Source organism: Phyllobates terribilis, unplaced genomic scaffold (genome assembly GCF_046119375.1).
Source record: "Phyllobates terribilis strain yellow unplaced genomic scaffold, ASM4611937v1 Scaffold_9__5_contigs__length_417890890, whole genome shotgun sequence".
In the NCBI taxonomy this organism is placed as follows: domain Eukaryota; kingdom Metazoa; phylum Chordata; class Amphibia; order Anura; family Dendrobatidae; genus Phyllobates; species Phyllobates terribilis.
This window is the reverse complement of record NW_027362769.1, coordinates 100,285,993-100,313,351: the sequence shown is the minus strand read 5'-3', so window position 1 is coordinate 100,313,351 and position 27,359 is coordinate 100,285,993.

Genomic DNA, 27,359 nt, shown 5'->3' with positions numbered 1-27,359 from the left:
ACAGTTCAAATCTCTTCTTCGCATTCGCTAGTTACAGTTTGGAGAAAACTGAGGATGACGCTGACGCAGTCAAGGAAACATGACCACAGATAAAAATGTGTGACGCCTCCACGTAGAGTATACCCCCATCAGACACCTCAGGACCTCATTTACATATGAGAAGTTAAAAACTTCTTCTTGTATCTTTTGCTGCTCCATTGGGGACATTAAAGCTCTGTGTGTTGTACAATTGTATTTACACTTAAAGACTGAAACGCGCCGTGGAATAAAAGCCGTTAATTCAACATTGACAAAAGGATCTCTATTTCGGCAGCACAGCCCACACCATCGTGCATCGTCCATTCAGGCCAAATGTCCTGGAGGATTTTATCCCTTAGCTACAGGGCTTTAGCTGCTGACATTACGTTTTTCCAGGAGTTGTGTAAGGCTTACACAACTCGCTCAGATGAGGGCAATGCTTTATTTTACTTTCTTCTCTATTAGGGTATTACCCTATGGTCTTGTGCGCTCTGTTCTCTATACAGTTTACCTTCTCAATTGGGACATGTAGGCAAAGATTTAGAAAGGTCTTTTTACATGACGTAAAGCTTAATGTGACCACTTTAGGGGTGTTAAAACCTGATGACATGTTCCCTTTTTAGCAGCTGCCATACATAAACTGTGACTGTACATCATCACTGTATGGAGTGGGTTCATGAGCTGAGCTCGCTCCATGCAGCATTGGTGCTAGCTGTAGGGAGATAGCGCCAATTGCATGAATTTAAAGGGAACCTGTCACCAGTTTTGTGACATAGCAGCTAAAAATATCACTTTATTCCGCGTCTGCACTGCATTCCCTAAATCCTTATATAACCCCCTGACTCCCCTGTTTACACACAAAAAACTTTTTTATTGACTCTCGCGCTTTATGCTAATCTTCTCAGTCTGGTCCGATGGGAGTGGATTCGGGCCTCTCCATCCCTCCCCCTACCCGGCAGCTGCTCGCCGTCCTCCTGCTTTGATTTACATGGGTGATGCTTCCTGCATCATCCAAATAGCTGGGTGAAATCCCACGCTTGAGAAGAGAAATCGCCGGCTCGCGCACGCGCACTATGCTGTGCCCTACTGTGGGCAGAGCCGAGAACATCAGTGCGCATGTGCACAGCCATGGTCGTGAAATACTTCCGGTACGTGACCGGAAAGACGTGTGCCAGCGCATGATCACTTCTGTTCTTCGGCTCTGCACCCAGTTGGGCAAAGCGTACTGCGCATGAGCGAGCCGGCGATTTTTCTGCACAAGAGTGGGATTTAACCCAGCTATTTGGATGATGCAGGAGGCGCCAATCATGTAAATCAAAGGAGGAGGACTGCGAGCAGCAGCCAGGGGTGGAGGGATGGAGAGGCCCGAAACCATGCCCATCAGATCGGACTGAGAAGATTAGCATACAGCGCGGGAGACATTAAAAAGGTTTTTCGGGTGTATACTGAGGGAGTCAGGGGGTTATATAAGTGGGGAATGCACCACAGACGCTGAATAAGGTGATATTTTTAGCGGTTATGTCACAAAACTGGTGACAGGTTTCCTTTAAGCTCTTAAACGCCACTTTTAAGTGTGACAGCAGCATTTTAAATGACACCAACATGGTCGCCATCACTCCGGAGCCCATTTGCTCCCTATACAATGGGATCTTGGGCTGCTGATGATGGGCTGCCATGTCAGCAGTTGTACTTCTGAAGACCTCCAAGTTTGCCATGGTATAACTAGAATTAAGCCCTGCCTGTGCCTGCCCTTCAGAGGAGACCAGTCAATTTACAATAAACCACAATACTATTGCAAGTTTGTCTCCTGAGGGGACTAATAAAAAGTTCCAAAAAATTAAAAAAATAAAAAAAATAATGTTTTTTTCACACAGCTTGGTGAGTGCCATACCATCTTACCAAAAATAAAGTTTAAATCACCTACTTTTCCCCAAACGTATAATAATAGCAATATCTAAGAAGTAAACAAAAAACAATATTTTTGGTACTGACAATTGTTTAATTGCCCAACTATAATATATAATAAAATATAAAAATCTTTATTTCTAACCACTATACAATGAACACCATAAAAAAACAAAATACAATGGCGGAATTGTGTTTTTTTTTTCTTCACCATTTCACTGCACTTGGATTTTTTTTGTCAGTACATTTTGTGAATAAAAGGAATAATATCATTCAAAACTACAAGTAGTCTCGCAAAAAAAGAAAAAAAGTTAGTGATGGAAAAAATAAAAAAGTTATGGGTCATGGAAGATGGGGAGGAAGAAATTACAGCATAAAAAAATGAAAAATTGATCATCCTTAAGGGGTTAAATCTGTTATTTTATCATTAGTCCCCTATAACCAGTATCTGATCTATAGTCAACGCTACTATCCATTCTGTCTTACAACTGCAAGACATCAATGCATTTTCTATATGCCTCATCCTCCATGGCCCTCTCTACCCTTGATCCTTCTTATTCTGCAAAATGTGTAAATATTTCTTAAAGATGATGTTTTCCGAGGCCTGACATTATTTACTGCCGGATATGAATGGAATGTGTTTCCAACTGTAAAAAGAGATGAGTGAAGATCAATAAGACACAGTAACCACAGAGAATAACAGATGCTGCCGAGCTTCCCTGTAGTTAATAACTGGAGTACACAGAGACTATGCAGCGCAGCCTCCTCTGCTCAGGACTTGTGTCCTCCTTGGTAGCTCTTCATTATGACTCTGTGCTATGACAGGACTAGTGCTCCATCTAGTGGCAATTCAAGTAACAAGCATCCACATTCCTTATTTCATTTCAGACTTCACAGATTTGTTTTGTTCTCTGATATATCTTTTAGTATTGTATGATACAGAACATTTTTTATTTGCTTTATTTTTTTTTAAATATATTTTAATGTGACACATTTGTTATGATTTTCAATGCTCATTTTTAGTCTTAAAGAGGTTTTCCCACAAAGTTCATTTTAATCAATAGATCTTTGAATAATAATAACTTCCACAATTGGATGTGATTAAAGATAATGTTTCTGTGCTGAGATAATCTTATAAATGTGCCCCTGCTGTGTACTGTGTAATGGCTGTGTCTGACTGTACAGGAACATGGTCTGATCATACCACATCTCCTGGGCAGGAGGGAAGAAAAAGAGTATACAGGCAGGACAGCACGGGATCATATATAATTCTTTCATTGAGGTAAAACATTGTTTAAAAAAGGCAGGGAAATGTTTTACCTCACAAAAATAATCAGCTGTGACCCCGTACTGTCCTGTCTGTATACTATTTTTCTTTCTCCCCTGTCCAGGAGATGTGGTATGATCAGACCATGTTCCTGTACGGTCAGACACAGCCATTACACAGTACACAGCAGGGGCACATTTATAAGATTATCTCAGCACAGGAACATTTTATTTAAACACATCCAATTGTGGAAATTATTATAATTCCAAGATCTATTGATTAAAATGTACTTTAAAATTAACTGTGTTCGTGGGAAAACCCCTTTAAGTTATATTTTAAGGCTATGTGCACACAACGTCTTGTTCAGGTGAATTCTGCCACAGAAATCACCTGAAAAACCTTTCAAAAAAGGTTCAAAATAAAGAACATAACTATGTCTATGTCTATGGGCTGTTGATCGTCTTTTAACCACTTCATATTTCTAAAAAAAAAAAAGACGGCAAATGGTTAAAATGAGCGACTTCATTCATTCTTCGTCAGTTTTCCTCCGGGAAGACGCTCTGTACTTTACAAAGAAAAAACACTCAAAGAAATGCCGGAAAAAATGACACAAGCTTCAGGAAAAAAAAAAAGAGTTTCCTGAAGTGTCTTCTGCTTGAGGAACTTGTGAGGTTCACCCCAGTTTGAAAGACGCTGTGTGCACTTAGCTTTTATGTCGCTGTTCTCCGTTTTGTTTTTTTTTTAATGCAAGAGTACCCAAGTAAGTTTTCTCCAAGTGTGAGTTACCGCTATTATGGGATTATTTAATTTTTATTTCAGCAGCTAAAGAAACACTGAAAAAAATTCATTAGGGCAAAACTAACTTTTAGAAAAACTTAGATTAGACAAATGCTCAAAATTTATTATAGCAGCTCGTGCTCTTTTCAAAGTGCAGCAATACAGTATAGGCTTCACTTTATTGTCGGCAAGCCACGTTCTAATGGATACTGCTGACTTGTCAAACAAGTCGGAAAAGTGTTTAAAACACACAATGACGCAGTGCAAGGAAAGTAAGTTTTCTGTGCAAATTCAACTGGGATTCAGATGCATTTATCTTAGTAATTCAGCAGCACTGAGTTATATTTAGTGGAGAGCCATAGAAGACAATGCATAATAGGTATTTAAAAAATATTAAAGGGGTTGCTCGGCATTTAAATATTGATTGCCTATCCTTAAGATAGGTCGTCAATACCCCACCCAGTACCCCCACGATCAGCTGGCAGCAGATGTATGTGCTCACTTGTAGAGCAGAAAAGCACAGCGCCATCAACTGCATAGTGGCCGCAGTGGGGTACTGCAGATCCACTCCTATTAATTTGAACAAGGGCAGATGTGCAGTACCTGGCTGTGGCCACTATGCAGTTGATCGAGCTGTGTAGCTCCGCAACTGATCACATCCAGCCCCCGCCGAGCTGATCGGTGAGGGTCCCAGGTGTCTCACACCCACTGATGAGGTATTGATGACCTATCCTAAAGATGAACCATTAATATTAAAGTATTAGACAACCCCTATAAGGAGAGATTCTCTGTGTCATTCATTACCCCTCTTAGGTCCTGCATGTGCCATAATAAAGTATATACATTTTGCTCCTTCAATATGGTAACAATATAAAAATTGTGACTCCGTCTCTAAGCCTAAATGCCGTCGGCCACTCGTAGTCAATAATGGAGCCAATAACAGCACAGTCCCAAAAATGGACCCCACATCTGTACAGTATATGTCAGATGAAAGGTCGCCTGGGGAATGATCAGTTGTGTATCATCTGCTGGTCACAGCCATCAGGACTAGGGATGAGCGAGTATACTCGTTACTATGCGGTACTCACCGAATAGTACGGTACTCGGGCTACTCGTTACTCCCCGAGTTTCCTTGTGATTACTCGCTAGGAGTAACCAGTACAATGTAAGTCAATGGGAAATGCGAGTAAGCCGAGTAAGAGTCTGCTGGAGCCTATAAAGCGGTCTGGGGACTGAGGAAAAGGCTGAAATGGGAGCATGAGTGTTTAAAAGTCGGCGGTAAAAAGCCGCCGGCTTTTAAACAATCACTCAGCCCCATACTCGCTTCCCCGCAGCCTCCCATCCCGATCCTCCGCTCCCCCTGCCGCCTCCCATCCTGATCCTAAGTTAGGACCTGGTGGGGAGCGAAGCACCAGTGAGCAGTGCTCAATTAAACGTCAGACAGGCAGAATATATAGGCAGACAGGCAGGCAGAGTATATAGGAGGGTGCATGAAAAACATAGCAGGGCACTTGGAACACACTAGTGCCCTCCGATTTTCATGCACCCGTCTCTTTAAAAAAGCCGTCCGGCAATTCATCAGCGGCATACACCGGTACCTGACAATTTAGAACAGAAAGAATAGAGCATCACACATAGATAAGATAGATAGAAACATGTCAGTCATATATATAATAAGTACAGTGATAGTGTTGGTTACTATACTTGTCATTTAGTGTTAAAGTGAAGGATTTAGTAAAAAAAAAATTGGCGTGGGGTTCCCTGTAATTTTAGTCTCTAGCGGAGGTTAAGCAGACTGCTGGGGCAGATGTTTGAAGCCTGGGAAGGGGGTAATACCCACGGAGCTTCCCAGGCTACTAATATCAGCCCCCAGCTGAATACCTAGCCTTTACTAGCTATTAAAATGGGGGACTCAAAAAAAAATGACGTGGGGTCCCCCTATTTTAATAGCTAGCAAAGGCTAGGCAGACAGCTGGGGGCTGATATTAATAGCCCAGGAAGGGTGCCATGAATATTGGCCCCCTCCCAGGCTAGAAACACCAGCCCTCAGCCGCCCCAGAAATGGCGCATTCATAGGATGTGCCAACTCAGGCACTTAGCCTCGCTCTTCCCACTGCCCTGTAGCGGTGGCAGTGGGGTAATAGGGCTGGGGTTGATGTCAGCTTATAATGCCAGCTGACATCAAGCCCAGGTTAGTAATGGAGAGGCGTCTATAAGACACCCCATTACTAACCCCATAGTCAAAGTTAAAAAAACACAAACACCCAGAATAAAGTCCTTTAATTGAAATAAACACATATTCCTTTAATGTTCTAAATTAAACTCTACTTACCGTATCGCCCATTCCAGCTGAAGCCAATATCATCTGCAATAAAAGTAAAATAATAAACCAACCTCATCCTTACCTTTCCATGGTTCCCAGGACGGCTTCAGCTCTGCTACATTGACATTACAGGCTGGATCGCAACAGAACGCTGCCATCCAGCTTGCCATGCTGCAGACACTGAGAAGCTCCTCAGTGAAGCTCCTCAGTGTCTCGCTGTGACAGCATCCAGATGAGCCGAGTTCATGTCCAATGAACTCAGCTCACCTCATGCACGCAACTGACAGCGTGGGAGAATTCTCCTGCGCATGCGGTGCCGGCAAATGACGTCACCGCTTGAGCAGGAGAATTCTCCCACGCTGGGATGGCATTGAGATGGCAGGCTGCATGGTGGCAGAACGCTGCCATCCAGCTTGTCATCCTTCAGTGTCCGCAGTGTCTCTGAAGGATGACAAGCTGGATTGCAGCGTTCTGCTACCATCCAGCCTGCCATCTCAATGTCTGCGCTCCGCAGTGTCTCTGAAGGATGACAAGCTGGATGGCAGCGTTCTGCTACCATCCAGCCTGCCATCTCAATGCCATCCCAGTGTGGGAGAATCCTCCTGCTCAAGCGGTGATGTCATTTTCCGGCACCGCATGCGCAGGAGAATTCTCCCACGCTGTCCGTGACGTGCATGAGGCGAGCTAAGTTCATTGGACATGAACTCGGCTCATCTGGATGCCGTCACAGCGAGACACTGAGGAGCTTCTCAGTGTCTGTGGCATGGCAAGCTGGATGGCAGTGTTCTGTTGCATTCCAGCATGTCATGTCAATGTAGCAGAGCTAAAGCTGTCCTAGGAACCATGGAAAGGTAAGGTTGGTTTATTATTTTACTTTTATTGCAGAAAACATTGGTTTCAGCTGGAATTGGCGATACGGTAAGTAGAGTTTAATTTAGAACATTAAAGGAATGTGTGTTTATTTCAATTAAAGCATTTTATTCTGGGTATTGGTGTTTTTAATTTACAATTGCCTTACACTATGGGGCTAGTAATGGGGGTGTCTTATAGACACCTCTCTATTACTAACCTGGGCTTGATGTCAGCTGGCATTATAAGCTGACATCAACCCCAGCCTTATTACCCCACTGCCACTGCTACAGGGCAGTGGGAAGAGCAAGGCTAAGTGCCAGAATTGCCACATCTTATGGATGCGCCATTTCTGGGGCGGCTGACGGCTGGTGTTTCTAGCCTGGGAGGGGGCCAATATTCATGGCACCCTTCCTTGGCTATTAACATCAGCCCCCAGCTGTCTGCCTAGCCTTTGCTAGCTATTAAAATAGGGGGGACCCCACGTCATTTTTTTTGGGTCCCCCATTTTAATAGCTAGTAAAGGCTAGGTATTCAGCTGGGGGCTGATATTAGTAGCCTGGGAAGCTCCGTGGGTATTACCCCCTTCCCAGGCTTCAAACATCTGCCCCAGCTGTCTGTTTAACCTCCGCTAGAGACTAAAATTAACCAACAGTGTCACTGTACTTATTATATATGTGACTGACATGTTTCTATCTATCTAATCTATGTGTGATGCTCTATTCTTTCTGTTCTAAATTGTCGGGTACCGGTGTATGCCGCTGATGAGTTGCCGGACGGCTTTTTTAAAGAGACGGGTGCATGAAAATCGGAGGGCACTAGTGAGTTCCAAGTGCCCTGCTATGTTTTTCATGCACCCTCCTATATATCCTACCTGCCTGTCTGCCTATATATTCTGCCTGTCTGATGTTTAATTGAGCACTGTTCCCATCGATTTGGGCAATTTTGTACGCCCCCGCTTCCCCGCCACCTCCCATCGCGATCCTAAGTTAGGACCGGGCGGGGAGCAAAGCACCGGGGAGCAAAGCACCAGGGAGCGGGGAGCGTACATCAGGGAGCGGGGAGCGCAGCACCAAACGGGAAAGTAGGCGGTGAAGCTTTTTCACTGCCGGCTGCCCCGCCCGGGTCCTTTGCTCCCCGCTCACTGGTGCTGCGCTCCCCGCTCCCTGGTGCTTCGCTCCCCGCCCGCTCCTAACTTAGGATCGGGATGGGAGACGGCGGGGGGAGCGGAGGATCGGGATGGGAGGCTGCGGGGAAGCGAGTATGGGGCTGAGTGATTGTTTAAAAGAAGGTGGCTTTTTACCACCGGCTTTTAAACAATCATGCACCCATTTCAGCCTTTTCCTCAGCCCCCAGACCGCTTTATAGGCTCCAGCAGACACTTACTCGGCTTACTCACTTTTCCTATTGACTTACATTGGACTCGCTACTCGTAACGAGTACCCGAGTATTGGGACCTACTCGTTACGAGTATAGCGAGTCCGATTATTTCACTACTCGCTCATCCCTAATCAGGACCATAAGATGTTGACTGTCCCACAGACCACTATGTAATAATCAATGTTTTGTACAAAGTGATGAGACTGAGCCAAGAATATTCCAGAAATGTTTGCCACGGATGACCAGAAGGGGATTGTTCCACTGACCTCAGGTGCTAGAATGGTGACTGAATACATCACTGAGCAACGAGGACCAGAATCTGTAGGATGAAAATGACAGGATGACTAAAATAATCACTAGCTCCTAAATACTGACATCTCCTTCCTTACACAAGATGTGTTACTCATGATCTTGACCCCAGTCCTGTTTTCCTTTTACAGGCAGTGATTTTTTTCTGTTCCTTTGCGCACATTCCCGTTACATCTCTGTTACATTTCTCACCTGAACTATATAGCCCGACTCACGCAACGAGAGAATTCAGCTGGTTGTCATGAGCCAGTATATCAGACTATCACCAATCCACACTGATAATGCTGGACTTCCTGACATACCCAGCTCTGCTGCATCGCTGAGTTCTGCTGGCCTGACACTCTACTCTTCCAGACAAACCAAGCTCTTCTACATTGCCCCTATATGTCTCCTGACATAACCAGCTCTGCTACATTGCTGTGCTCTGCTACATTTTCTCCCTTGTGTCTCCAGACATACCCAGTTAGGCTTCTCTAAGTGCTTCTTTACACATTTAGCTCTGCCACATCACAGGACTCTATTACAATGACACGGTGTGCCTCCTGACATACCCAACTCAACTCGTCGCTGGGCTCTGCTACATTTCCACAGTGTGTTTTCTGACATGTTCAAATCTGCTACATCACTGGACTCTGCTAAATCGCTTCAGTGAGTCTCTTATCTATCCACCACTGCTCTACTTCTCAAGTGCTACAGTCCAGGGGCAGACACAGACAGAAGAGGGTTCCTGTGTAAGAACAGTATATGGTCCTTTTGCAATCCAATAATTCAGCAAAATGCACAATTGGGCTTGCTTTGTTGCTTGGGCCCCTGTCTGGCTGCACAGGTTGCACCAATGCTATGTCCCCCCTGCTACAGTCTTCGTACTTCCAAATGGACCTCTCTGCTGCACCAGCATAATCAGTCCGTGCTGCATTCCCACTGCTCTTCCAGACTGAGGGCTTTGAGGATTCTCTTCCCCAGATGAGACATAACAAGATGTGAGCGCTGCAAGCATAGATTTCACAAAAAACAACATCACAGGCAAACATAGCAGGTGCAGAGGTGTAATCAGCTTGTTTTATCTCGCTGTTGGTGACAGATCTCTGTTTTAAACCATGTTCACATTTCCATTCTGACATTCTGTTTGTCTGTTCCATTTAAGAAATTTTAACTGTAATGTCTAAAACAGATCCGTTGCATAACTGATACAAATGGAAGCCGAGGACCTCATTGATTATTAAGGGGCCCTATAGGTTCCATCATGTGTTCGATTCTAAACAAAAGGAAAAGCTCATCATGCAGAAAAACATTTTCTTCTGTTCTAAGAACTGACAAATAGCGAAATCTGTTTAATCAATGAGGGTGGTTATCAATAGAGTAAGCTCAGGGTGTGTCAGGGTTACTAGCGGGGTGCCTCAAGGGTCTGTCTTGGGCCCTATATTATTTAATATATTTATTAATGATCTAGTGGAAGGGTTGCATAGTAAAATAGCAATATTTGCAGATGATACTAAACTTTGTAAAGTAGTTAATACAGATGAGGATAGGGCATAGCTACAGGAGGATTTAGATAAATTGGGGAGTTGGGCCAAAAAATGGCAAATGGGGTTCAATGCCGATAAATGTAAGGTCATGCACATGGGAAAGAAAAACAGCAGTCACCCATACATATTAAATGGGAAACCGTTGGGGAAATCTGACATGGAGAAGGACCTGGGCGTCTTGGTTAATAGCAAATTAAATTGGAGTGCCCAGTGTCAGGCAGCAGCTGCGAAGGCAAATAGAGTCATGGCATGCATCAGAAGAGGAATAGGGGCATATGATGAGAACATTGTTCTTCCTCTGTATAAAGCGCTGGTAAGGCCGCACTTAGAATATTGTGCACAGTTCTGGGCTCCGGTGCTCAGGAAAGACATATTGGAGCTAGAGAGGGTACAAAGGAGGGCGACTAAGGTAATAAAGGGAATGGAGGGACTAGAATACCCAGAGAGGTTGTCAAAATTAGGCCTATTTACGTTGGAAAAGAGAAGGCTTAGGGGAGACCTCATAAACATGTATAAATACATCAGGGGGCAGTACAGAGATCTCTCCCATGACCTGTTTATACCAAGGATGGTGACAAAGACGAGGGGGCACACTATGCGTCTGGAGGAAAGGAGGTTCCTGCACCAGCATAGAAGGGGATTCTTTACGGTCAGAGCCGTGAGACTCTGGAACTCTCTGGGAGAGGAAGTGGTGATGTCCAACTCACTTAATGAGTTCAAGAGAGGCCTGGACGCCTTTCTTGAGAACAATAAAATTACATCTTATGCTTAGTTAACTAATCCAGGGATTTAATCTGACTGCCAGATTGGTGTCGGGAAGTGAATTTTTCCTCAATGATGTAAATTGGCCTATACTGCATGGGTTTTTTTTGCCTTCCCCTGGATCAACGCTGCGGAATAGCTGCAGTGCACAAGAAATAGGCTGAACAGGATGGACGCTTGTCTTTTTTCGGCCTTATAAACTATGTAACTATGTAAGGTCCTTCTGCTTCCCTTTAATCAATGAGGGCTTTCTATTTCAGTTTCCCTTAATGCGGTCCTTCTGCTTCCGTTTCATCAATGAGGTCCATCTGCTTCCGTCTCAACAATGAAGTCCTTCTGCTTACGTGTCATCAATGAGGTCCCTCTGCTTCCGTTTCATCAATGAAGACCTTCTGCTTTCATGTCAACAATGAGGTCCTTCTGCTTCCGTTTCATCAATGAGGTCTCTCTGTTTCTGTTTCGTCAATGAAGTCTCTCTGCTTCCGTTTCAACAATGAGGTCCTTTTGTTTCTATTTAATCAATGAGGTCCTTCTGCTTCCATTTAATCAATGAGGTCCTTCTGCTTACATTTAATCAATGAGGTCCTTCTGCTTCCGTTTAATCAATGAGGCCCTTCTGCTTCCGTTTAATCAATGAAGTCCTTCTGCTTCCCTTTAATCAATGAGGTCCTTCTGCTTCCGTTTAATCAATGAGGTCCTTCTGCTTCAGTTTCATCAATTAGGTCCTTCTGCTTCCATTTCATCAATGAAGTCCCTCTGCTTCCGTTTCATCAATGAGGTCATTCTGCTTCCGTGTCAATAATGAGGTCCTTTTGCTTCCGTTTCATCAATGAGGTCCTTCTGCTTCCGTTTCATCAATGAGGTCCCTCTGCTTCCGTTTCATCAATGAGATCCTTCTGCTTCCGTGTCAACAATGAGGTCCTTCTGCTTCTGTGTCATCAATGAGGTCCCTCTGCTTCCGTTTTATCAATGAGGTCCTTCTGCTTCCATGTCAACAATGAGGTCTCTCTGTTTCTGTTTCGTCAATGAAGTCTCTCTGCTTCCGTTTCAACAATGAGGTCAATCTGCTTCCATTTATTCAATGAGGTCCTTCTGCTTCCATTTAATCAATGAGGTCCTTCTGCTTCCGTTCAATCAATGAAGTCCTTCTGCTTCCATTTAATCAAGAGGTCCTTCTGCTTCAGTTTCATCAATGAGGTCCTTCTGCTTCAGTTTCATCAATTAGGTCCTTCTGCTTCCGTTTCATCAATGAAGTCCCTCTGCTTCCGTTTCATCAATGAGGTCCCTCTGCTTCCATTTCATCAATGAGGTCATTCTGCTTCCGTGTCAATAATGAGGTCCTTTTGCTTCCGTTTCATCAATGAGGTCCTTCTGCTTCCATTTCATCAATGAGGTCCCTCTGATTCCATTTCATCAATGAGGTCCCTCTGCTTCCGTTTCATCAATGAGCTCCTTCTGCTTCCGTGTCAACAATGAGGTCCTTCTGCTTCTGTGTGATCAATGAGGTCCCTGTGCTTCCGTTTCATCAATGAGGTCCTTCAGGCTTCCGTTTAATCAATGAGGTCCTTCTGCTTCAGTTTCATCAATGAGGTCCTTCTGCTTCCATTTAATAAATGAGGTCCTTCTGCTTCCATTTAATCGAGGTCCTTCTGCTTCCGTTCAATCAATGAAGTCCTTCTGCTTCCATTTAATCAATGAGGTCCCTCTGCTTCCATTTAATCAATGAGGTCCTTCAGCTTCCGTTTATTCAATGAGATCCCTCGGCTTCCATTTCATCAATGAGGTCATTCAGCTTCCATTTAATCAATTAATCAATGAGGTCTTTCTGCTTCCATTTAATCAATGAGGTCATTTTGCTTCCGTTCAATCAATGAAGTCCTTCTGCTTCCATTTAATCAATGAGGTCCTTCTCCTTCCATTTAATCAATGAGGTCCTTCTGCTTCAATTTCATCAATGAGGTCCTTCTGCTTCAGTTTCATCAATTAGGTCCTTCTGCTTCCGTTTCATCAATGACGTCCCTCTGCTTCCGTTTCATCAATGAGGTAATTCTGCTTCCGTGTCAATAATGAGGTCCCTCTGCTGCCGTTTCATCAATGTGGTCCTTCTGCTTCCATGTCAACAATGAGGTCGTTCTGCTTCCGTTTCATCAATGAGGTCAATCTGCTCCCATTTAATCAATGAGGTCCTTCTGTTTCCATTTAATCAATGAAGTACTTCTGCTTCCGTTCAATCAATGAAGTCCTTCTGCTTCCATTTAATCAATGAGGTCCCTCTGCTTCCATTTAATCAATTTGGTCCTTCTGCTTCAGTTTCATCAATGAGGTCCTTCTGCTTCAGTTTCATCAATTATGTCCCTCTGCTTCCGTTTCCTCAATGAAGTCCCTCTGCTTCCGTTTCATCAATGAGGTCATTCTGCTTATGTGTCAATAATGAGATCCTTTTGCTTCCGTTTCATCAATGAGGTCCTTCTGCTTCCGTTTCATCAATGAGGTCCCTCTGCTTCCATTTCATCAATGAGGTCCATCTGCTTCCGTTTCATTAATGAGTTCCTTCTGCTTCCGTGTCAACAATGAGGTCCTTCTGCTTCTGTGTCATCAATGAGGTCCTTCTGCTTCTGTTCAATCAATGAAGTCCTTCTGCTTCCATTTAATCAATGAGGTCCTTCTGCTTCTGTTTAATCAATGAGGCCCCTCTGCTTCCATTTCATCAATGAGGTCCTTCTGCTTCCGTTTTATCACTGAGGTCCCTCTGCTTCCATTTCATCAATGAGGTCCTTCTCCTTCCATTTAATCAATGAGGTCCTTCTGCTTCTGTTTAATCAATGAGGCCCCTCTGCTTCCATTTCATCAATGAGGTCCTTCTGCTTCCGTTTTATCAATGAGGTCCCTCTGCTTCCATTTCATCAATGAGGTCCTTCTCCTTCCATTTAATCAATGAGGTCCTTCTGCTTCCGTTCAATCAATGAAGTCCTTCTGCTTCCATTTAATCAATGAGGTCCCTCTGCTTCCATTTAATCAATGAGGTCCTTCTGCTTCCGTTTAATCAATGAGGTCCTTCTGCTTCCGTTTCATCAATGAGGTCCTTCTGCTTCCGTTTCATCAATGAGGTCCCTCTCCTTCCATTTCATCAATGAGGTCCTTCTGCTTCCGTTTAATCAATGAGGTCCTTCTGCTTCCGTTTAATCAATGAGGTCCTTCTGCTTCCGTTCAATCAATGAAGTCTTTCTGCTTCCATTTAATCAATGAAGTCTTTCTGCTTCCATTTAATCAATGAGGTCCTTCTGCTTCCGTTTAATCAATGAGGTCCCTCTGCTTCCATTTCATCAATGAGGTCCTTCTGCTTCCTTTTAATCAATGAGGTCATTCTGCTTCCATTTCATCAATGAGGTCCTTCTGCTTCCATTTAATCAATGAGGTCCCTCTGCTTCCGTTTCATCAATGAGGTTTTTCTGATTCCATTTAATCAATGAGGTCATTCTGCTTCCATTTAATCAATGAGGTCCTTCTGCTTCCATTTAATCAATGAGGTCCCTCTGCTTCCGTTTCATCAATGAGGTCCTTCTGCTTCCGTTTCCATAAGCAACTTTTACGAACAGGAAACTTGCAAACAGCTGATCAGTAATGCTGAATATTGCCCGGACCATTTGGCACAGTGTCTGATGTGACCGCTTGTCATCTGTAGAATATATGGGCATTGTGGCAGGTTTATCTCTGGGATTATTACATGCTCCATTAAGATTTCTACTTGTTAGGTTACTGGCTCATTATTCAGTAATGTAGTTTGAGCAATGCTAGTTCTGCTAATGAGTTCTCAATAATTCTCCTTTGCAGATGGTGTTTTGACAGAAGAGGGCACCAGTGCTTCTACATATAGAAGAACCAGAATGAGCGTCTTTACACTAAACACTTTCTTACCAGTGTAATGGTTTTACATGTACTGAATTAAACAAAGGATGCATTTCATATGAATGATGGCGCTTTATTGAATTCTGCGTAGTCTACAGGTTTGATCTACAAAGATAAAATGTTTCCAGACACATTTAAAGGAATTTGGCATCTAGATTTTATCCTCAAACATGTGCTCTGTAGTTCTTGCAAAGACAAGTCTATCTCTACCTTTAACTACAAAATCCATTCTTAAAAAAACAAGAATATACAAATGAATCTGAAGTGCTTTGCATGTGATGAAGCACTTCCCTTGCTTCTGTCTCCCCAGTTCTATTCACTCCTGCTTGATTGACAGATCCTTTGCTGTGTGACAACAAAGAAGTCAGTAAAGCAGAAGAAGTCATGGAGTAGAGCTGGGGCGACATAGGCAAGGGAAGTGCTTTCTCACACTCAAAGCACTTCAGCCTCATTTGCATATCGATTTAAACTGCAATTTCTTGACAATGGAGGAACGGGCAGACTAGTTGAAGGTACGGATGGACTTGTCTTTACAAGAGCTACATGCACATATAAACAGTTTGGCAGATTCCCTTTAAGGTTTATGCAAATACTGTATACATTTTTTTTTTCGTTTTAGGAACTAAGGCAGGCTATTGGTGAGACTTAAAGGGGTTGCCTCAACTTCTTCAATGGGTAACGTTGCAAAGTGCTTGTAAAACTAAGCAAATTTGCAATTCACCTGCTATTAAAAATCCTTCCTCAAGAATGGATGGATTTTTAATTCTATAGTTTAATATTTGTTGACTAGGTTATCGACCACTTCTGCAGTCTATTAAAGGTGGTCGATTTCAAAGGCAAAGAGTGCAGCACTGGCAAGCAGCTGTTTGCCAGTGCAGCTCTGAAGCTGGTCGGAAAGCTGGATCTGGCCAGCTGCAGCGCCCTGCACTCCTCCGATGCTGCACAGGGCAAAGCTGCCTCTGCTTGTATCATGGAAGAGCGCAATGTTTGGGCCAGAGATGTAAACATGCCACTTGCATGAACTGTCCATCTTCAAGAGCACAGTCCTCCCGGCATACAAAAAAATAAAAGTCTTCCAGTTTTGTGTTTGCAGCTCTAATCCATATCTATATGTTTCCGTAGTTACACGAGCTTAATCTAATTATGCAGTCAGGTGACACTCCTCTCCACGAAATGCTTTTTTTTTTAAAGAGGCAGATGGGAGAGGTACCACGTGATTGGGGGGTCAGTATACACACAGCTTTTTATGGAAAAATAATAAGCTGGTAATATGAATAATACAGTAATATATCATTAATCTGCCTTCAACTGGATCAGACAGGTGCAGGATTATTAACATTCTGGTTTAACAGATGTAGAGGAGTGAAATAAATCTATTCCCATCGGTAATAAACGTGTCCCAGTAATAGAGTGTGTGTGGGACAATATAACATAATGACAAAAATCTTAGCAAGCAACATGGAAATTCAAGGAAAAGAAGAATCTCAGTAAAATAAGGCTATTTTTTTCCCGATTTTTGGTTCAGATTTTACATTGAAAATCTGTAAAAAAAAGTAAAGTACAGTTCAAAAACTTATTCATACACAGCATAAAAGATTGTGTGGACTTTAGGGCTAACTGCATGTTTTTATATATCCGTGATTTTGTTCCAGATTTCACATTATGCAGTCAAAAGGATTCAATCTGTGAAAAACCTACCCAAAGCTAGATCCACATAAATTTACCCAAATTTGTGGAAAATCTGCACCATAAGTTTTCCTTCATGTCTGAACAAGGCCTAATGAATTGGCATGCTTTATATGTAAAACCACATAAAAAATGTTGGCATTTTTAAGAAAATGTGATGGTTCTGAATTATTTTTATTATTATTATTATTATTATTATTTATTTTTAGGGCACCATTGATTCCATGGTATTGTACATGTTAAATGGGGTTATATAAAAAATATGCATATAGATTTCAATAACAAATTACAGTAACAATGACAGACTGGAATACAGGGGGAGAGGGCCTGTGCTTGCAGGCTTACAGACTACAGCAGACATGGGCAAAATGCGACCGGCGGGCCACATGCGTCCCTTTGGCTCTTCCGGTGCGACTCGCAGACTTGGACAACCAAAGGGCTTTATGCAGTAGTGTCCTGCACCACACAGCTGCCCTATGCCTGGTGTCTCACCTTCACCAGTATCTGTATACTCGGGATATGGATACCAGTGAAATCAATAATGGAACAAGGAGAAAATGGCTCCCTCTTCCATCTGAGAGCGCAGCATACGTGATGATGTCACTACATTGCGCTAGCTGTGCCTCAGTACACAGTGCAAACCAGAGCTGCGGGGGAACAGGGTAAGGTTAGCATTTTTTTTTTTTTTTGCATCTTACTGCCCATGGGAGCTATGTAGGGGACATCGTGCTGTGTATGGGGGCTGTGTGGGGGACATAATACTGCGTGTAGGATCTGTGTGGGGGACTTCATACTGTGCTAGGGGGCTGTGTGGGGGACATCATATTGACATGGGGTTTCTGTGTGGGAAATCATACTGTGCATGGGGGCTGTGTGAGAGACATCATACTGCTTATGGGGGCTGTGTGGGGGATATCATACTGTGCATGGGTGCTGTGTGGGAAGATAACACTGTCTAAGGGTCTGTGTGGGGACATTACACTGTGTAAAGGGGCTGTGTGGGGACATAATACTGTACAGGGGGCTTTGTGGGGAGATCATACTGATGAGGGGACATTTTACTGTTTTAGGGGCTGTGTTGTGACATCATACTAAGTGGAGACTTCATACTGTGTGTGGAGACTTTGGGGGCATCTTATTGTGTTGGAAGCTGTTGATCAAGGTCCAAGGACTGCATAACAGGAGCATAAGATTTAGTGCTTCATATAAACTTTATAAAAAGCTGTAAATTATATGGTGCTGATTCGCTGCTGCAGGTAAGAATACAAGTTACCCCGATCATAACATGTATTAAAAGTAACAGCGAGTCGCCATACTTAATTCCGCTCAATATTAAGGGATAAAAATTAGTAGAAAACAATAATAATAAGTAGAATTAAGTCACTGTCTGTTATGCAGCCTCTTGGAAAAATGAATAGTCCACCCTTGGTCTACAGGATAATGGGGAAGGAGACAGTAGGTTGGGGGGTTCCAGAAGTTCCGATGGTGGTGCGGTGGCAGCGGGGACATTGCAGGCTGTAGGCTTTCTTGAAGAGATGGGTTTTCAAATTCTGTCTGAAAGTTCTGAATGTAGCAGATAATCAGACATGTTGGGGCACAGAATTCCAGAGGATGGGGGATACTCAGTAATGGAAAAATCTGTCCTCACTGAGTACAGATTTTACCCATAAAATGAGAATGAAAGTCCAGAAGGAGAAAGAAGCAGATTTGTCTGATAAGATACATTACACAGCTGCTTATTTTCATGTGTATTATTGATTTATGAAATAAAACTTAAATGACGATTACTCTTTAAAGAAGCAATTAAAATATCTTAGAAGTGGCTTCTGCCGCAGAAAGTAAGAAGTGCTCATGTAAATATCGATGTCGCAATCCCTTGTTCTTTTCTAGCAAATTAAGACTTTCCTAGCTCAGATAAAGTGCGGCAGCATAACCCGTGTGCTGGGTAAGTAGATTAATGACAGCGATGTGAACTGCCAGCCTCACAGTGGAAGTAATGTTCGGAACACTTACAGTTAGATTAATCTCTGCGTGGTACCGTGCCGACCTTTAAAGCGACCTACACACATCTATCCTACTCCTGCAGGACAAACATATTTTTTTAACTGCAGGTCCTGACATTGCGATGAGTTTGCATATCTCATACATTAGGTAACTAAACTCAAATTTATCAGTCAAGGGCAAATGGAAGGCTAGGAGATCTCACATAATATGATACTCTGCTGAAGCTGGCATCAATAGCTGTCCTGAACATTGTTTAGTGATAAGCAGACTGTGGATATCCTCAGCATGGGGCCGGTGGCTGCTCAGCTGACATTATCCTGATTATCTGATGTAGTATTTAAAGGAGAATAGTTTACACTGAGCGCTTATGCTGAATGCATCAATAGGGCTCCGTTCACTTGGCATATGGAAAAAATTCTCCACTGGGTTAGAGGAGCCGGTATAACACTTTTTTTTCTCATTGTATAGGACGTCACCCATTTATCTGCCTTGGCACGCACTGCACTCAACCTCTTAATGTGCCAGGGCAAAAGTTCTTCTCTGTTTTATATATATCTCTGGCTTGACTCCTGACTTTTCTACCTTGCGCTGCCTGCCTGACCCTGTGTCTAGCTCATAGTTCTGCAAGAGTTGTGTCTGATCCGACCCCGGCTTATACACGATTACGCCTCTGTCTTTTGCCTTGATACTGATCTTCAACCTGCCTTAATGTCAATTGCTGCCAGCAGTGACTATTCTAGGTAGAAAACTGGGAATTCCATAGAGGAAAGCTGAAGAACAGATAATTCTTTAGATTCTGATCCCTAAAAGCCGTGGTCCCCTGTGCAAGAAGTGTGTTTGGGCGCCTGTACCTTTAATGGCAAAGGCCTCTTGTGCTATCAAAACTAATGAATAATGACAGGAATGTTAGTGCCCCATCCCCTGATGACACAGCTAGTGTGGTGAAACATGTTGGGGGGACATGTGCTGAGATTTATTTATCCCATTCATCTCTAGTGATGACACCCCACGGTACCATCAGAACATCATAGATTTTAGTCTATTTATCATTTCGGCTGATTAGGGATAATATTTTAATACCCTCTACATTCATATTTTAATATAAAGATTAAAAGTTACATTTTATAGCCTTTTTAGAGAGGGATAATTATATGGGTTTTCCCATTTGGTTCATTATTTGTATATACATTCCTCCAATGCTATCCTCTTTGGTTGTGATATAGCAAAACTAATGAACGAAGAAAAATATATACAAATGTGTATATTGTACACATTGCTCTAAGGAATACATACTGCACACTTGTAAATTATAAGAAGGAAACAAGCCGCACACCAATGATAAAAAGCCATCAGTTTTGTTCCAATTGAAACTGATCCAGTAAGCAAAACATGGATCCTTTTTAAATTAAAGAAATACTGATGGCTATTAAACTGATCCGCTTTCCATAGACTTCAACATTAAAAAAATGGATCCAGTTGAAATCAGTTTTTTTTAGCTGGACAAAAAAGTTAACTTTTTGTTAACGGATTGTTGCTGTATCCGTTCTAACTAATGATTACTGGGCATGTGAACATAGCTTTACCATGCTATAGCTTTTGTACCCACTCAGGTGCCCTTATATTGAGTGTTATACCAAAAGGGAGAAATGCGAGTGTGCTGCGCTGCCGGTGACAAATTCACGGGATTTAAATGAACAGAAAGAGGTTGCAGTTTATTTCCAACATGTTTCTAGGTCGAACGGACCTCTTCCTCTTCAGAGGCCTCTTTATTATGCTACCATGAGGTCCGTTCAACCTAGAAACGCGTTAGTATATTTATTAATTTATTTTACTCACTTATATAGCGCCATTAATTCCACAGCGCTTCACAGACATTATCAGCACTTGGGGCTCAAAATCTAAATTCCCTCTCAGTATGTCTTTGGCGTGTGGGAGGAAACCAGAGAACCTGGAGGAAACCCACGCAAAAGCGGGGAGAACATACAAAATCCTTGCAGATGTTGTCATTGGTGGGATTTGAACCCAGGACCCCAGAGCTGCAAGGCGGCAGTGCTAACCATTGAGCCACCCAATGTATCAAACGTTGTTTTTATCCAACCAGCGGATCAGCAGTGTTATGACTGAGCCCTAACACTCATATGGGGTTGAAAAAAACAGGGGAAATTTTAAACCTGCACATCACAGCTTCATATACAGACTAGGCAAATCCCTAACCTGACCCTGATTTGCACTTGCCTGACCACAGAGGTTGGCACCCTAAAATTATGCAATGGCGCTCTCACTCAATGTCGACTGACCGTGAGTGTCCTTAACTGCACCCTCAACTACATACAGAGTGTAACCCAAAACAACAACAACAGAACATAGTGCACACAGTCAGAGGCTGAGACACAGAGCTAAAGACGTGTTCAAACAGTCATACATGAAAGACGAAAGAAAAAGAAAGGAACCCCAAAAAAACTGCGGTATACGTAAAAAAAACAGACCCTGAATGTAACAAAATGGGAAAAGTGCTGAGAACGGGAACACGCAAAAAAAAACCAGGAGAAGCAATAGAGAAAACCTCAGCAAGATAATCATTGACTGGGGAGCTGGGACTCCAAACATCCATCTAACTTGGAATTTAGCCAGCAAAGACTGCATGTGCCTGGAGAGTATAAATAGCCCCTCCCAAGATGTGATAGGACAAACCAAACAAGGAAGTGAAAACACCTGCACAAAAGCAACACAACAAAACAAAGCAAGAGCATTATCAGCAGTTGGACAGAGACAACACAGGCTGTCGTCCAACAGAGAGGGAAACCGACTCACAGAAGCTGCTGTTGGGATATTGTAATCTAAGGCTATTCAAGTGTTGCGATCTTACAGCCTGACAAGGTGAGCACAAAAAAATGTGTTAAAACCACAGGCTATCTGGATTATGCTCTATGTGAGCTTTTTTCCAATCTCTAATAAATCTATATTGAATCTTGACACTCTACTACAGGAGTCTCAAACTCCGCTAAGTATATGGGCCGCACATAGAAAAAATGTGAATTTGAAGGGCCGCATTCTTTGCAGGATGATAGGAAATTTTTGATGATACCATATTGTTTTTTCTTTACACCTTTTGGATAATTTTTGAACATTTTTGGCTTTTTTATTTTATTCTTTTAAATGGCATTCATTTTATGGGTTATGGGACAGTTTTATAGTTTTTACAAGTTTACAATGTGCCCAGCCCGGTCCCCATCTTGTAGTAATGTGCCCATCCTGATCCCCATCTTGTAGTAATGTCCCCCATCCTGGTCCCTATCTTGTAGTAAAGTGCACATCCTGGCCCCCATCTTGTAGTAGTGTCCTCCATCCCAGTCCCCATCTTGTGGTAATGTGCCCATCCCGGTCCCCATCTTGTAGTAATGTGCCCATCCTGGTCCCCATCGTGTAGTAATGTGCCCATCCTGGTCCCTAACTTAGAAGGTAGAACATTCAACTGAAAATAATCACTGACTTAGGCGGCCCTCAGGACCAGGCTGTAATCATTACGGGGGCTCCGGTGCCTACGGGCCACATTATGCAGCCTCAGGGGCCACATGCAGCCCTCGGGCCGCGTGTTTGAGACCCCTGCTCTACTATGTCAAGACATGGTGGACATTGCTGTAGCACCCGGCCTCCTGAAGGTGAACAGAAGCCATAGCGGTTACATATATTTATGAACGACTGCTATCTGGCTACTAAATACAGACAAGCAATCAGGGGGTACCTGGTATTATAAATAAAAGCCTAAGATTTATGAAATATTAAAAAGACAAAAAAAAATGTTACAAAGATAAAGTAAAAAATGGGTTACTTATACATAAAGTGATTAATGTCCATCAATAAGTGGCATGAAGATTGTCACAGGGTGGTCACCTTTGTAGACCACAGTCAACATAGTTATGTCTGCAGGTATGATTACTTCCCTTCTACTAACCTCTATAAGCAATGTTTTAAGGGTTCGCCCCCTGAAAAGAACACCAAAAAGTTCCAAACTGATCTCTACTGACACCCCTGCAAAATATACTCTCTAGTAGTCTTCATCCTGCCACACACTTATATAGATTACCAACAATTAATAGTTCTTGTTCTTTTACTGTTCACAAATGTTTCACATCCAAATATGTCACTTGACTTTTGACTAGAGTTGAGTTAAAATGATTTGAGGCCACTTTAAGTTTTCTTGAATTTAACAAAAAAAAAATCACCCAAATCCGAATTTTTTGCCATTTGCTTTTGGAAAATCTAGCAAAATGGTAGCCGAGCGTTCTTTATTTTGCTGCATTATAGAGGGTTGGGAAAGGGTTTAGAAAAATGTATACTGACCTTTCCTAGTCCCTTCCCATACCTCTCCATCAATCGGCTCTTCTGTCTTCTTTATTCTATCTTCCTTCCAGCTGAGTCTTCCATTCACTAGTCCCCATATAGCCCACGTGGGGCCCAACATCAATTAAGTGAGTTGATACAAACTGGACCGAATGTGATGGAGCGGGACCTAGTGAAAATAAGAAGCGGCCAGAAGGGAGGTTGGGGATTGAAAAGTTGATTTGGGGAGGACCTGTAGCATTTGGATGGGTATGGGAGGGCTAAGGAGTGGTGAGTATATGGTTTTATTTTTTCAACCCCTTCCTAGCCAATTCAGCTTGCTTATAATTTATTTGGTGCAAAGAGAATTTAGCACTGGAAATAGAATTTCAGGAGATTCGCTCAACTCTAGTTTTGATACTCAAAAAGCAGTATAAGCCTTGCCTAATACCATAAATGTAACCTAGTTAGCCCCTTCAAAATGTAAAATCTTATATACCAAGGAGCAATAGATTTCCTTATCTGCATAGCCAATGCCCCATTTAAAACAAATAAACCAAAAATATAATTTTGAAGCCATAAATCAAAAACACAATCAGCTCGCTTCCTGACATATTTAAAGTATAAATCAGAAATTTAAAATATTGTCCTAAAGTCTCATTCAGACGTCCCTGAACCTCAGCCTGAGTACAGACCGTAATGCAAAGACTGTCCCTGTGGCTTCTGACCAAAACCTTACAGCCTCGTAGGCTTATATGAGGCTGTTGACTTCTGGTCGGAAGACCCGCGGGCAGACTGTTCATCACGGCCACTACTCGTACCATGTTACACAGAGATTTGAATGAAACTTAAAGGGATTTTCCAAAAAGTACATTTTAAGTAATAGATCTTAGAATAAAAATAAGTTCCACAATTGGATATAATAAAATGTTCCTGTGCTGAGATAATCTTATAAATGTGCCCCTGCTGTGTACTGTGTAATGGCTGTGTCTGACTGTGCAGGAACATGGTCTGATCATACCACATCTCTTGGGCAGGGGAGGACGCAAAAGAGAGGATACAGACAGGACAGCATGGGATCACAGCTGAATCGTTATTAGTGTTGAGCCACCCCCGTAGTGTTCGGGTTCGGTTCGGTTCGTCGAACACCGGGATGTTCGAGGAACTGTTCGTCGAACTGTTCGTCGAACACCTTAGAACACCGTCGAACACCGTTAAAACCAATGGCAGGCAAACAAAAACACATAGAAACACATAGAAAACACCTTCAAAGGTGTCCAAAAGCTGACAAACTGCTCAGAAGACGCTCTCTTTAAAAAAGCCGGCTGGCAATTCAGCAGCGGCATACACCGGTACCCGACAATTTAGACAAGAAGGAATAGAGCATCACACATAGATTAGATAGATAGAAACATGTCAGTCACACATATAAGAAGCACAGTGACAGTGTTGCTTACTGTACTTGTCATTTAGTGTAAAGGATTTATTAAAAAAAATAATAGTGTTTTCATGCACCGTCTCTTTAAAAAAGCCGGCCGGCAATTCAGCAGCGGTACCCGACAATTTATAACAGAAAGAATAGAGCATCACACATAGATAGATATAAACATGCCAATCACATATATAATAAGTACAGTGACAGTGTTGGTTACTGTACTTGTCATTTAGTGTAAAGGATTTATTTAAAAAAATAATAGTGTTTTCATGCACCGTCTCTTTAAAAAAGCCGGCCGGCAATTCAGCATCTGTACCCGACAATTTAGAACAGAAAGATAGAGCATCACACATAGATTAGATAGATAGAAACATGTCAGTCACATATATAAGAAGTACAGTGATAGTGTTGATCACTGTACTTGTCATTTAGTGTTAAAATAAAGGATTTATTAAAAAAAAAATTGGCGTGGGGTTCCCCGTAATTTTAGTCTCTAGCGGAGGTTAAGCAGACGGCTGGGGCAGATGTTTGAAGCCTGGGAAGGGGGTAATACCCACGGAGCTTCCTAGGCTACTAATATCAGCCCCCAGCTGAATACCTAGCCTTTACTAGCTATTAAAATGGGGGACCCCCCCCCAAAAAATGACGTGGGGTCCCCCCTATTTAAATAGCTAGCAAAGGCTAAGCAGACAGCTGGGGGCTGATATTAATAGCCCAGGAAGGGTGCCATGAATATTGGCCCCCTCCCAGGCTAGAAACACCAGCCGTCAGCTGTCCCAGAAATGGCGCATCCGTAACCATACTTACCATCACGCCCATTCCAGCTGAAGCCAACGATCTCCTGCAATAAAAGTAAAATAATAAAGCAACATCATCCTTACCTTTCCATGGTTCCCACGACAGCTTCAGCTCTGCTACATTGAGATGACAGGCTGGACCGCAGCCATCCAGCCTGTCATCCCGCAGACACTGAGAAGCGCAGGCTTGCTTGCGCTCCTCAGTGTCTGGCTGTGACGGCATAAAGATGAGCCGAGGTCATGTCCAATGAGCTCGGCTCACCTCATGCACGTCACTGACAGCGTGGGAGAATTCTCACGCTGAAGCGCTGAGTGCAGGAGAATTTTCCCACGCTGTCAGTGACGTGCATGAGGCTGATATTTAAATTTGGCGCACAAATCGGTGATTGGTCGCGGGCAGCGTCCGCGACCAATCAGCACAGTAGTGTTTAACTTTGGCGGCAAGATCAGTGATTGGTCGCGGTCAAGACGGCGACCAATCACCGATTTGTGCGGCACATTTAAATAGCGGCCGCGACCAATTGGATGTCAGCGCCGCTCCCCGGTCCTCCCTTCACGCCCTAGCCGCATGGATGTCAGCGGCGCTGCCTGTGTGGATACTTCCGCTGCGAAAACCCGGGACATGAGCGGGCGCTCGGAGCAGAAGTATCCCGACCCGCAGCGCCGCTCCCCGGTCCTCCCTTCACACCCTAGCCGCTGATGTCCCCACAGTATCCGCATGGTGTTACAAAGGTCCGGACATTTGTGTTAAAAATCGCTGATTGGTCGCTGGCGCTGCCCGCGACCAATCACCGATTTGGGCGCCAAATTTAAATATCGGCCGCGACCAATCACCCATCTTGGCTCCACATTTAAACACCGCTGTACTGATTGGTCACGGACGCTATTTAAATGTGGCGCCAAAATCGGTGATTGGTCGTGCCCAGCGTCGGCGACCAATCAGCACAGCGGTGTTTAAATGTGGAGCCAAGATCGGTGATTGGTTGCGGCTGATATTTAAATTTGGCGCCCAAATCGGTGATTGGTCGCGGGCAGCGCCAGCGACCAATCAGCGATTTTTAACACAAATGTCCGGATCTTTGTAACACCATGCGGATACTGTGGGGAGATCAGCGGCTAGGGTGTCAAGGGAGGACCGGGGAGCGGAGCTGCGGGTCGGGATACATCTGCTGCGAGCAGTCGCTCATCTCCCGGCTTCTCGCAGCGGAAGTATCCGACCAGGCAGCGGCGCTCCCCGGTCCTCACCAATACGATTCGCTGATTGGTCGCGCTCTCCGCACGCGACCAATCAGTGATCTTGGCGCTAAAGTTAAACACCGCTCTGCTGATTGGTCGCGGAAACTGCCCGCGACCAATCACCGATTTGGGCGCCACATTTAAATAGCGGCCGCGACCAATCAGTGAGATTGGCGCCAAATTTAAACAACGCTCTGCTGATTGGTCGCGGACTCCAGCCGCGACCAATCAGCGAGATTGGCGCCAAATTTAAACCCCACTCTGCTAATTGGTCGCGGATACCGGCCGCGACTAATCAGCATTATTGGCGCCAAATTTAAACACCGCTCTGCTGATTGATCGCGGTCGCCGTCCGCAACCAATTAGCAGTATTGGCGCCAAATTTAAACCCTGCTCGGCTGATTGGTCACGGTTGCCGGCCGCGACCAATCAGCAGTATTGGCGCCAAATTTAAACCCCGCTCTGCTGATGGGTCACGGTTGCCGGCCGCGACCAATCAGCGATTTTGGCGCCAAATTGAAACACCGCTCTGCTGATTGGTCGCGGCCGGCGATTGCGACCAATCAGCATTATTGGCGCCAAATTTAAACCCCACTCTGCTGATTGGTCGCGACCGCCGACCGCGACTAATCAACATTGTTGCCGCCAAATTTAAACACCGCCCTGCTGAATGGTCGCGGTCGTGACCAATCACCGTTATTGGCGCCAAATTTAAACACCGCTTTGCTGATTGGTCGCAACCGCAACCAATCAGCATTATTGGCGCAAAATTTAAACACCGCTTTGCTGATTGGTCGCGACCGCGACCAATCAGCATTATTGGCGCAAAATTTAAACCCCGCTCTGCTGATTAGTCGCA